Below are 13,309 nucleotides of genomic sequence, written 5' to 3' on the forward strand. Positions count from 1 at the left end.
ACAAACAGTGGTTTACCCCCACAGGTATCAGCTTACTCAGGAAAAATTGGACAACAAGTTTTGTGGTTCAGTTTCTCCTTTTGCTATTGGGAAAATAAAAAAAATTGTTGCTAAAAGATCATTTTTGTGACTAAAAAGTTAAATGTTCAATTTTTCCTTCCATGTTGCTTCTGCTGCTGTGAAGCAACTGAAGGGTTAATAAACTTCTTGAATGTGGTTTTGTGCAGCTTGAGGGGTGCAGTTTTTAGAATGGTGTCACTTTTGGGTATTTTCAGCCATATAGACCCCTCAAACTGACTTCAAATGTGAGGTGGTCCCTAAAAAAATGGTTTTGTAAATTTTGTTGTAAAAATGAGAAATTGCTGGTCAAATTTTAACCCTTATAACTTCCTAGCAAAAAAAAATGTTGTTTCCAAAATTGTGCTGATGTAAAGTAGACATGTGGGAAATGTTATTTATTAACTATATTGTGTCACATAACTCTCTGGTTTAACAGAATAAAAATTCAAAATGTGAAAATTGCAAATTTTTCAAAATTTTCACCAAATTTCCGTTTTTATCACAAATAAACGCAGAATTTATTGACCTAAATTTACCACTAACATGAAGCCCAATATGTCACGAAAAAACAGCCTCAGAACCGCTACGATCCGTTGAAGCGTTCCTGAGTTATTACCTCATAAAAAAACACTGGTCAGAATTGCAAAAAACGGCCAGGTCATTAAGGTCAAAATAGGCTGGGTCATGAAGGGGTTAACAAGAACTGTACCTGTGTTCTTCCATTTCCTTACTATGTTCCTCACAGTGGAAATTGACAGGTTAAATCTCTGAGACAGCTTTTTGTACCCTTCCCCTGAACAACTATGTTGAATAATCTTTGTTTTCAGATCATTAGACAGTTGTTTTGAGGAGCCCATAATGCCACTCTTCAGAGGAGATTCAAACAGGAGAACAACTTGCAAGTGGCCACTTTAAGTAGCTTTTCTCATGATTGCATACACCTGGCTATGAAGTTCAAAGCTCAAAGACGTTAGAAAACCAAAAAAGTGCTTTAGTAAGTCAGTAAAAAGTAGGTAGGAGTATTTAAAACAAGAAAATGATAAGGGTGCCCATACTAATGCACCTGTCAAATTTTGTTTGAATGCAGAATGCACATTTTCTGTTAGTACAATAAAAATCATTTCAAGGCAGAAACATTACTGTGTCCAACAGTTATTAGATATATGAAACTGAAATAGCTGTTGCAAAAAAACAATTTTTATAAAACATTAAGCTTAAGATTAATAGGGGTGCCCAAACTTTTTCATGTAACTGTAACTAATGGTATATTCCTGGCAGACATATTTCAGCCTATTGTATGAGTGATCAAGCTCATTTAAAGGAATATACGACCCCTGGCAAAAATTATGGAATCACCGGCCTTGGAGGATGTTCATTCAGTTGTTTAATTTTGTAGAAAAAAAAGCAGATCACAGACATGGAACAAAGCAAAAGTCATTTCAAAAGGCAACTTTCTAGCTTTAAGAAACACTAAAAGAAATCAAGAACAGAAAATGTAGTAGTCGGTAATGGTGACTTTTTTTAACCAAGCATAGTGGAAAAATTACGGAATCACTCAATTCTGAGGAAAAAATTATGGAATCACCCTGTAAATTGTCATACCCAAAAATAACACCTGCATCAAATTAGATCTGCTCTGCCTCTAAGAAGGAGTGATCACACCTTGGAGAGCTGTTGCACCAAGTGGACTGACATGAATCATGGCTCAAACACGAGACATGTCAAGTGAAACAAAGGAGAGGATTATCAAACTCTTAAATGAGGGTAAATTATCACGCAATGTTGCAAAAGATGATGGTTGTTAATTCAGCTGTGTCTAAAATTTGGACCAAATACAACAACATGGGAAAGTTGTTAAAGGCAAACATACTGGTAGACCAAGGAAGACATCAAAGCGTCAAGACCGGAAACTTAAAGCAATATGTCTCCAAAACAGGAAATGCACAACAAAACAAATGAGGAACGAATGAGTGGAAACTGGAGTCAACATCTGTGACCGAACTGTAAGAAACCGCCTAAAGGAAATGGGATCTTCATACAAAAAAGCTATACGAAAGCCATCATTAACACTTAAACAGAAAAAAAACAAGGTTACAATTGGCTAAGGATAAGCAATCGTGGACTGTGGATGACTAAATGAAAGTCATATTCAGTGATGAATCGCGAATCTGCATTGGGCAAGGTGATGATGCTGGAACTTTTGTTTGGTGCCGTTCCAATGAGATTTATAAAGATGACTGCCTGAAGAGAACATGCAAATTTCCACAGTCATTGATAATATGGGGCTGCAAATCAGGTAGAGGCACTGAGGAGATGGCTGTCATTACATCTTCAATAAATGCACAAGTTTATGTTGATATTTTGGACACTTTTCTTATCCCATAAATTCAAAGGATGTTTGGGGATGATGAAATATTTTTTCAAGATCATAATGCATCCTGCCATAGAGTAAAAACTGTGAAAACATTCCTTGTAAAAAGACATCATTATTGCATTGGCCGGGAATCGAACCCGGGTCAACTGCTTGGGAAGCAGCTATGCTCACCACTATACCACCAATGCATAACACTTCATTATTGCATTGGCTGGGAATCGAACCCGGCTCAACTGCTTGGGAAGCAGCTATGCTCACTTGTAAAAAGACACACAAGGTCAATGTCATGGCCTGCAAATTGTCCGGATCTCAATCCAACTGTAAATTTTTGGTGGAAGTTGAAGAAAATGGTCCACGACAAAGCCAAACCTGCAAAGCCGATCTGGCAGCAGCAATCAGAGAAAGTTGGAGCCAGATTGATGAAGAGTACTGTGTGACCCTCATCATTCCATGCCTCAGAGACTGCAAGCTGTTATAAAAGCCAGAGGTGGTGCAACAAAATACTAGTAATGTTTTGGAGTGTTTTATTGTTTGTTTGTTTTTTCATGATTCCATATTTTTTTTACTCAGAATTGAGTGATTCCATAATTTTTCCCCTATGGTTGGTTAAGAAAAGTAACCATTACTGACTACCACGTTTTTTGCTCTTGATTTCTTTTAGTGTTTCTTAAAGCTAGAAAGTTGCCATTTGAAATGAGTTTAGTTTTGTGCCATGTCTCTGATTTGTTTTTTTTTCTACAAAATTCAATAACTGAATGAACATCTTCCAAGGCCGTTTATTCCGTAATTTCTGCCAGGGGTTGTAGTCATGTTATTAAATTGCTTTTATTAGCTAGAACGCACCAAAATAAGCAACTTACTACTCTATTTACTGTCATTGTTCTGCAATGAGAACTTTTATCTCCATAGTGTAGGGCTTGTTTCCAAGGAGATCGACCACCCTAGCAATCTGTGTGCAATAGCCACATTCCAGGAGAGAAGTTATTGCCTAACATCTCTGTCTGCTTTCTCCAGCCATTGATTTATGTAAATCAGTTAGCTGTTAAGGTACCTTCACACATAACGATATTGTTAACGATATCGTTGCTATTTGTGACGTAGCAACGATATCGTTAATGAAATCGTTATGTGTGACAGCGACCAACGATCAGGCCCCTGCTGGGAGATCGTTGGTCGCTGAATAAAGTCCAGAACTTTATTTCGTCGCTGGACTCCTGCTGACATCGCTGGATCGGCGTGTGTGACACCGATCCAGCGATGTCTTCACTGGTAACCAGGGTAAACATCGGGTAACTAAGCGCAGGGCCGCGCATAGTAACCCGATGTTTACCCTGGTTACCATGCTAAAAGTAATAAAAAACAAACACTAGATACTTACCTACAGCCGTCTGTCCTCCAGCGCTGCGCTCTGCTTCTCTGCACTCCTCCTGTACTGGCTGTGAGCCGGAAAGCAGAGCGGTGACGTCACCGCTGTGCTTACAGCCAGAGCAGAGAAGCAGAGCGCCGGGGACAGACAGCGGTAGGTAAGTATGTAGTGGTTGTTTTTTTTAATTTAACGATGGTAACCAGGGTAAACATCGGGTTACTAAGCGCGGCCCTGTGCTTAGTAACCCGATGTTTACCCTGGTTACCAGCGAAGACATCGCTGAATCGGCGTCACACATGCCGATTCAGCGATGTATGCAGGGAGTCCAGCGACGAAACAAAGTTCTGGACTTTCTTCCCCGACCAGCGACATCACAGCAGGGGCCTGATCGCTGCTGCCTGTCACACTGGACGATATCGCTAGCCAGGACGCTGCAACGTCACAGATCGCTAGCGATATCGTCTAGTGTGACGGGGCCTTTAGTCATGTTACTTAACCCAACAGATGGGATTTCCTCTGTCAGCCCATAATTCAGTGTCTTATTACTTAACCTGAAAGAGATCGCTAACTTTGTCAGCCAATCAGCCATGCTCATATCCTGGTCACACAGGTGTCAATGCATTGTCATTGCAGCACATTGCTGCTATCTTATTTCCTTCTATTAGACATAATTATGAAATTAATGAAAACTTCAATTCATCCCTTAAAATACGTTCTCACATAGCTTAACAGGAGAGCATAAGACAAACAATTGAAAATTGGTAATTTTTAATTGTGCTGACCCTCAGAATATATTTTACTGTAAGGCCATGTTCACACTATGCGGTTTTTACTGCGGAACCGCGGCGATTTTGCCGCTGCGGGTCCACAGCTGTTTTCCATGCAGGGTACAGTACAATGTTACCCTATAGAAAACAGAAACCGCAGTGCACATGATGCGGAAAAACCCGAAAAAAAACCGTGCAGAATTGCTGAGGAAAAAAAGGACCATGTCACTTCTTTGTGCAGAATCGCAGCGATTCTGCACCCATAGAAATGCATTGATCTGCTTGCTTTCCGCATGGGGCTGTGTCCACCATGCGGGAAGTAATGCGGATAATGTGCGGGTTATACCCGGGGTGGAGGAGAGGAGACTCTCCTCCAGGCCCCGGGAACCATATTTGTATTAAAAAAAAGAAGAATTAAAATAAAAAAATCATGGTATACTCACCTCTGAAGTCAAAGCGCTGCACGCGGCCGTCCGGTCTCAGGTTTGCTATGCGACCAGGACCTTTGGTGACGTCGCGGTCACATGACCGTAACGTCACCGAAGGTCCTGGTCGCACAGCATCTTTGGAACCGGACCGCCGTCTGCAGCGCCCAGGAGATCGGGACGTCAGAGGGTGAGTATATCATCATGATTTTATTATTTTTAACATTACTATTGATGCATATTGCTGCATATGCAGCATCAATAGTAGGGGTAAATCCCGCAGCGGAACCCGCAGCGGAACCCGCAGGACAAACCGCGATAAATCTGCAGGGATAACCGCAGCGGGTTTGCCCTGCAGATTTATCAAATCCGGAAAAAAAGGAACGTGTGAATGTGGCCTAACAGTAACACCATTGCAACAGCTGCCAGATTATTGATAGGTTCTCTTTAACTTGTGATTTTTACCACACAGTGATCACAGTGTAAATAAATTGCATTATTGCTTATTTCCTCAGTATGTCCTCACCCCCGCAAAAAATAAAGCTTACATATCCAAAGGGAGACCATTCACTTCTTCCTATAAAAAAACAGCGCTCATGGTTGAGTTAGGCTACGTTCACATTAGCGTTCTGCTAATGTGCGTCGCTGTTGCAGTGGCGACGCGCCCCTATGTTTAACATGGGGACGCGTGCGTTTTTTTTGTTGCGTTTTCCGACACGTGCGTCGTTTCCGACGCTAGCGTCGGACGCAAGAAAATGCAACAAGTTGCATTTTTCGTGCGTCCGATTTTCGTCAAAAAACGACGCACGCGTCGCAAAACGCAGCGTTTTTGCGTGCGTTTGCGCGCATTTTTTTGTGCGTCGTGCGTTGCGTCGCCGACGCAGCGGCGCGCAACGCTAATGTGAACGTAGCCTTACCTGAAAAATGAAAAGACTGTGGTTTCAATAAAGTAAGACTAAATTGGAAAATGTTTGTTGACAGCTTAAAATTTTCTACAAATCAAGATGATGTTGAGTTTGATCAAAATATCTGTGATTTAATAAATTGGTCTGACACAGGGATGTGTGTGTACCTAAAGAAAATGAGCCCTGGGATCTATGTCTTTCTTTTATACACTTGTCACTTTGACTGTTTGCTAAATTCCTTTGTGGTTTAATCAGAAGTTAAATCAACAACTCTACTTTATCCTGTGCAGTTGTCAATTATACTGCACAGTAAACTCCATTATAAAATTAAGAAACTGTTTCAGATTTATTTCTTTTTGTTTGTCTCCTAATAAAAAATGTAATTAATTACCAGTAAAAACTACACCTTGTCCAGAAAAAATAATCCTTCACACAACTTTTATCTCCTGAAAAAAAATTAAAAATATGTGGTGACCAGAAAATAACTTTTTTTGTTTTAATTTCTATTGCCAAAAGTGGCAAATCATATATTGTAATGATCGAACCGACCCATAGAATAAAGATCTCATGACCATTATACCGAACTGTGAGCAATATTTAAAAATAAATATTTGTCATGATCCAGTCCAGGTTTTGAGTCCTGTCTATCCTTTTCCCGGACTGATCATGTCAAAGGTTACCTTTGCTCTGCCTCATTCTAAGTTCTGGTTTGCTATTTAGCAGGGTGGATTTGATTTAAATCTAACTGATTTAAATCACGATTTAAATCACAATTTAAATCACTAGTCAGAAAGGCTTGATTTAAATCAGTGATTTAAATCAAAGTTTCTACCTAAACTAGTTCTTGCTACTTTAACATGAAAGTAGATGAAGATTTTTAGAATCACTTTTTATATTACTTTTTTATCCCCAGTTTAATGGGTTAATCATTCATATTTGGACACCACTATTCTGTTGTACTTAGGAAGGCGATAAATAATCCTGACCTTAATAACAATTTAAATAGATTTATTCAACTGAAACAATAACAACATTACAGCATAAGTTATTTGCTTAAACAAACATCCATGTTTGTTAACTAATTTGGCTAAACAAAATATATATATATATTATAAGAAACTTAGACTGTCAGCCCAGCCGACACATGAAAAACTTAAATACTACTGTCCCTGCTGTCCTCTGTAGCTCACTTGTCGTCATCTTCATCATCATCTTCTTCTTTGTTCCTATTCATAATCTGGAAAAGAAAAACAAGCTTTCCTGCTTTATTGGGTCCCAAACGATTTCTCAATTTAGAATGAATGAGTTCAAAGGAAGAAAATATTCTTTCAACGCCTGCAGAAGAAGCTACTGCTGTTAAAAGTGAAATCATTACTTGAACAGTCTCTAAATCCAAGCGCTTAAGTGACATCCACCAGTTTACTGGTGTGACCTTCCTTTAAAATATCTTCAGCAAACATATATTTCTTGAATGGTTCCCCCTTAGCTCTGAAGTTTATTATAGTTGGCATTAAAGATGGATGATTGCTGGATACCCATGTCATAGCTAACTCCTCTTCCTCAGCACTTAGGTTTTGACCCTGATATTGGATATTGACTATGTTTGCCAAAAAATGAGCTGGAGTCAGTGCTTGTCCCATTCGTTTGTTTACTGCTTGTAATTTAATTCTGTCCATGTGTAGTTCTGTTTTTAAGTGTTCACTCAGTTCCTTCCAAATTTCAACAGCATCCGCAATAAAACAGCTATTTTTCTGTATTTTGTTTAAAGCTTGAGAGATGGGTTTCAGGAAGCTCAGCATATGTTCAACATTTCTCTTAAAGGGAACCTGTCACCCCGTTTTTTAAAGATTAGATAAAAATAGTGTGAAATAGGGGCAAAGCTGGGCTTTACATTAGTGCCTTTTTGGTGCCTTTATTCCCCCATTAAGCTGCCGAAATACCTTTGTGAACTGGCCGTTTTGTCCTGTCACTCAAGTTGGTCAGGTCGGATGGGCGTGGTCAAATAGCGGTTCCTCCCCCCTGCTTCTCGGCGTGTCTGTCGTAAACGCGATCTGTGAATCGCACAGATCGCGCTCTTTCTTAGCAGTTGGCAGTGAATTCGCCTCTGGCGCCTGCGCATTATGCTTTGCCCAACTGTGGGCATAGCATAATTTACATCACTGCACATGCGCGGGTCGTAACTTTAGCCTGGGTGCCCCGGAAGTGATCATATGGGCATAGTGTTTATCTGGATGCCGGTAAAATTTTCTCAGCCCGAACTGCGAGCGTAAGTTTGGTGCCAAAATTACGCTCGCAGTTCGGGCTGAAAAATTTTTACCGGCATCCAGATAAACACTATGCCCATTTGATCACTTCCGGGGCACCCAGTCCATATTAATGTGTAAAATAAAGAATTAAAATAAAAAATATTGATATACTTACCTCTCCGGAGGCCCCTGGACATCACCGCTGGTAATCGGCAGCCTTCTTTGCTTAAAATGAGCGCGTTTAGGGCCTTCCATGACGTCACGGCTTCTGATTGGTCGCGTGCCGCTCATGTGACCGCCACGCGACCAAGCCACGACGTCATTCTCAGGTCCTAAATTCCTAGAATGAGGAGTTTAGGACCTGAGAATGACGTCGCGGCTTGTGATTGGTCACGTGGCGGTCACATGAGCGGCACTCGACCAATCAGAAGCCGTGATGTCATGGAAGGCTCTAAACGCGCTCATTTTAAGCAAAGAAGGCTGCCGGTTACCAGCGGTGATGTCCAGGGGCCTCCGGAGAGGTAAGCATATCAATATTTTTTATTTTAATTCTTTATTTTACACATTAATATGGATCCAATACCGATTCCCGATACCACAAAAGTATCGGAACTCTGTATCGGAATTCCGATACCGCAAGTATCGGCCGATACCCGATACTTGCGGTATCGGAATGCTCAACACTAGTTACGACCCGCGCATGCGCAGTGATGTAAATTATGCTATGCCCACAGTTGGGCATAGCATAATACGCAGGCGCCAAATTAGACGTTACTGCGTAGGCGCTAAACACAACGCCAACGGCGGGACTAAATTGCGCAGGGAAACGCAAGAGGTGGGGGAGGAACCGCTATTTGACCACGCCCATCCGACCTGACCAACTTGAGTGACAGGACAAAACGGCCAGTTCACAAAGGTATTTTGGCAGCCTAACGGGGGAATAAAGGCACCAAAAAGGCACTAATGTAAAGCCCAGCTCTGCCCCTATTTCACACTATTTTTATCTAATCTTTAAAAAACGGGGTGACAGGTTCCCTTTAAGCCCAATGTTGAGGATTTTGGCCGTGACAGTGCCATCTATTTTATCTCGATTTTCTTCACAAAGTGTCATCAGAATAGGCCAGTTTTTGATATACTGCTCAAAACAGTGCACCACAGAGTTCCATCTAACATCTTGTGGGAGCGTTAGCTTGGTTCCACCCTTCCTTTTCAGAGCTGCTGCAGCAAAATGATTATTACGGAAGTATTTAGCAATTTCAACAACATTAGCCTTTATTTCTGGAACACTTAAGTCTTTGGCTAAGAGGTGCAGCAAATGATCACTGCAACCATATGTTATTAGCAGCTTTGTATTCCCTCCCTGCTCTTCTAAATCTCTTCTCATCTTGGATACGTTTGCAGCATTGTCAGTGACCAAACTGCGTACTAGACATTTGAATTTTTGTTCACATGTCGTTATAGCTTTTACTGCCACTTCTTGTAAGTATTCTGCTGTGTGTGCATTTCCTGACGTATCAGTTGTTTGTGCAAGGAAGACTTTACCTTCTTCTGTTATACAAGCACATACAATAGGATCATTGTGGACATTACTCCACCCATCAATACTTAGGTTAACAATTTTATCCTCCAGAGCTGTTGCACATTGCTCCATTTCTCTGACATACACTTGATCCAGCAGTTTCCCTGCAACATCAGCTCTGCTGGGTGGACTGTATCCTGGTCTCAGTGACTGAACCATATTAATGAAATGTGGGTTCTCAGTCAGATGGAAAGAAGAGTTCGTTGCATAAATAAACTGGGCAATTTTTTCATCAATCAACTCTTTTTCTAATCTGCTAGTTCTTATCACAAACCTATCTATCCCCTATTCTCATATCCCAACCTCCCTTTCCTTCCCTTCCTAATTTATTCCTCCTTGTTAAATGTTAAAACTTCCCAATAAAATTGTTGGAAACAAACCTATCTATGGTGGTTCCAGGAGGTAAAGTTTTTTTCTTCCTTTTGGGTGATGGTGATATGTGGCTGTGGGTGTCTGATGATGATGCTGCTGCTAATGAAGCACTATCCTGGATGGATAACTCTGAAACTGTAGAACAGGATGATGGTGATCTTGGAGGTGGATAGTTTCCAGAATCCATGAATTCCCCTAAACAAAAAAAGTCAATGCTGTTATTTTATTGTTTATACAATTTCTGCTTATTGTACACAACACATCACTGCCCCTGCCCCAAAAGGAATATTTGTTTTTCTTCATAACTGTACCAAATGACAGTAACATGCAGTAATAATAAGAAATATAATTTTTCTCACACATGACAGTTCAGTCTTTAGAAATAGGATTCATTAAAAAATGTTTACCAACCTGAAGATCCTGCCTGTTCAGAAGTGTTTCTTTGGTCATCTTCATCACCGCACTTCTCATGATGTTGCCTCATTCTCGCCACCAGGCCTTGCATCTCTTTGTTGCATCGTTTGCATTTTGCACGCATGCCTGCCTTACCGATAGGCGAAGGAGCTTCATTAAAATATTCCCAAACTGGGTCTCTTTTACGGCCTGCTGCCATTATAAGGAAAGAATGTAATAAACCTCAGATCGTACACACAAACAGATCCAGACTTGTCTGTCTGTGGCTATGCTGCAGTATTGTGCTTAAAGTTTCACTTTCATTTTCTTGTCTGCTTGCCCTTCCTCCTCCTCACACTTAGATTCACATTCTTCTTGTGTTGTGCAGATCTATTCCACTCCAAACAATCAGAAACATGTTGTCTAACTTCTTGGACTTGGCACTGAAGGGGTTGATTCTGTATTCATAGGTTTGTAGAACAATAGGATTAAGGTCCTTTTCTCAACTCTGTTCATGTTGTACCATTTTTGCCATGAAGAAGAGGCTGGGACCTCTGCAAGGTCAAATTCAGTTTTGAGAACTGCGTAAGTAAAGCGAGCGTCTGATAATATAGGAGAGAAACTGCCCACTAATCCTACAGAAACCTCTGGAAGAGCATGGCATTGTGAATGTTACACATATACAGCCTTTATTCTACTGAGTTAAACAACTCAGCTTTATCTCATGATGGAAGAACCTTTGGATGGTAAAATATTTTCCTCAAAAAGCAGTTTATTGAAAAAAAATCTGATTTAAAGAAAAAAAAATCCGATTTAAAGAAAAAAAATCTGATTTAAATAAAAAAAATCCGATTTTTTTTTATTAAAAAAAACAAACATTGATTTTTATCCACCCTGCTATTTAGCACGCCTGCATACTGCAGGCGGTGTCAGTTACATTTTCTGCCTATGGCTTGCGTATCTGACTCTGGTAGCACCCTGATTGGTCCTGCTGCGCTTTCTGACCTTGCCCGTGTCTATTCCTCCTTCCCTACCTGTCCTGTCTTAGTGTTTCCTGATTGCTGTTGGATTTCCCAGTGTTTGACTCGGCTTTGACTCTCATTTGACTTTGCCTCTGGTCCCTGGTACTTCTGTTTTCTGTCTGGTATTAACCCTTTGGCTCTCCACTGACTCTGTGCTTGTTTTTTCCCTTTGTACTGCATTATGGTCTAGATTTTGACTTAGCTTGTTTGACTATTCTGCTGCCACCTGGTGATAGCTTTGCTGCAGCACTGCAGGTCTGCTCTTGCAGACTTGTTACTATCTTTCCACTCTATTGCCATCTAGTGGAAGTTAGTTACCTGCATAGCTGCAGCTTGACAATAATGAAGCAAATTCAAAATTTGTTAGTTAATTTTGAGTGTAATAAAAAATGATTTTAAAAGTTGCATGTACCACAAAATAGCACCAATAAAAGCTACAGTTTGCCCTACAAAACATACATACAGCTCCCCTCTTGGCAAGTTGTAAAGCTTATGACTTTGAAAATATGGCGACCCAGAAACAAGGGATTTTTTTTTCCAAGTGAGCACATATTGTACAAAATAATAAAACATAAAACGATATATACTGACCCACAGTATAATGTCAGCATTTTATTCTGACAGCACACTGAATAGCGTAAAATGTATAAACAGTGGTAGAACTGTTGTTTTGTTTATATTCCTTCCCATAAAGAGTTAATAGAAGTTTGTAACCATTTAACCCCTTAAGCCCCGAGGGTTGCACGTTAATGACCGGGCCAATTTTTACAATTCTGACCACTGTCCCTTTATGAGGTTATAACTCTGGAACGCTTCAACGGATCTTGGCAATTCTGACATTGTTTTCTCGTGACATATTGTACTTCATGTTAGTGGTAAAATTTATTCGATATAACTTGCGTTTATTTGTGAAAAAAACAGAAATTTGGCGAAACGTTTGAAAATTACGCAATGTTCCAACTTTGAATTTTTATACCCTTAAATCACAGAGATATGTCATGCAAAATACTTAATAAGTAACATTTCCCACATGTCTACTTTACATCAGCACAATTTTGGAACCAAATTTTTTTTTGTTAGGGAGTTATAAGGGTTAAAATTTGACCAGCAATTTCTCATTTTTGCAACACCATTTTTTTTTTAGGGACCACATCTCATTTGAAGTCATTTTGAGGGGTCTATATGAAAGAAAGTACCCAAGTGTGACACCATTCTAAAAACTGCACCCCTCAAGGTGCTCAAAACCACATTCAAGAAGTTTATTAACCCTTCAGGTGTTTTACAGGAATTTTTGGAATGTTTAAATAAAAATGAACATTTAACTTTTTTTCACACAAAATTTATTTCAGCTCCAATTTGTTTTATTTTACCAAGGGTAACAGGAGAAAATGGACCCCAAAAGTTGTTGTACAATTTGTCCTGAATACGCTGATACCCCATATGTGGGGATAAACCACTGTTTGGGCGCATGGCAGAGCTCGGAAGGAAAGGAGCGCCATTTGACTTTTCAATGCAAAATTGACTGAAATTGAGATGGGACGCCATGTTGCGTTTGGAGAGCCCCTGATGTGCCTAAACATTGAAACCCCCCACAAGTGACACCATTTTGGAAAGTGGACCCCTTAAGGAACTTATCTAGATGTGTGGTGAGTGCTTTGCACACCAAGTGCTTCATAGAAGTTTATAATGCAGAGCCGTAAAAATAAAAAATCATATTTTTTCACAAAAATGATATTTTTGCCCCCAATTTTTTATTTTCCCAAGGGTAAGAGAAGAAATTAGACCACAAAAGTTGTTGTG

At 40.1% G+C, this 13,309-nt stretch overlaps 1 long non-coding RNA gene and 1 other non-coding gene across 2 annotated transcripts; both read right to left on the reverse strand.

Moving 5' to 3' along the window:
- Positions 1-2,550: 2,550 nt before the first annotated feature.
- Positions 2,551-2,622, reverse strand: TRNAG-CCC (transfer RNA glycine (anticodon CCC)). The gene has a single exon. It is a non-coding gene; the product is annotated as a tRNA-Gly (tRNA).
- Positions 2,623-9,864: 7,242 nt separating this feature from the next.
- On the reverse strand, positions 9,865-10,570 carry LOC138667685 (uncharacterized). Its single transcript, XR_011318888.1, has 3 exons — positions 10,506-10,570; positions 10,103-10,289; positions 9,865-9,996 (listed from the first exon to the last, which is right to left on the reverse strand). It is a non-coding gene; the product is annotated as an uncharacterized lncRNA (long non-coding RNA).
- Between the last annotated feature and the right edge of the window lie 2,739 nt (positions 10,571-13,309).

The sequence above is a fragment of the Ranitomeya imitator genome, chromosome 2, assembly GCF_032444005.1.
Source record: "Ranitomeya imitator isolate aRanImi1 chromosome 2, aRanImi1.pri, whole genome shotgun sequence".
Taxonomy (NCBI): domain Eukaryota; kingdom Metazoa; phylum Chordata; class Amphibia; order Anura; family Dendrobatidae; genus Ranitomeya; species Ranitomeya imitator.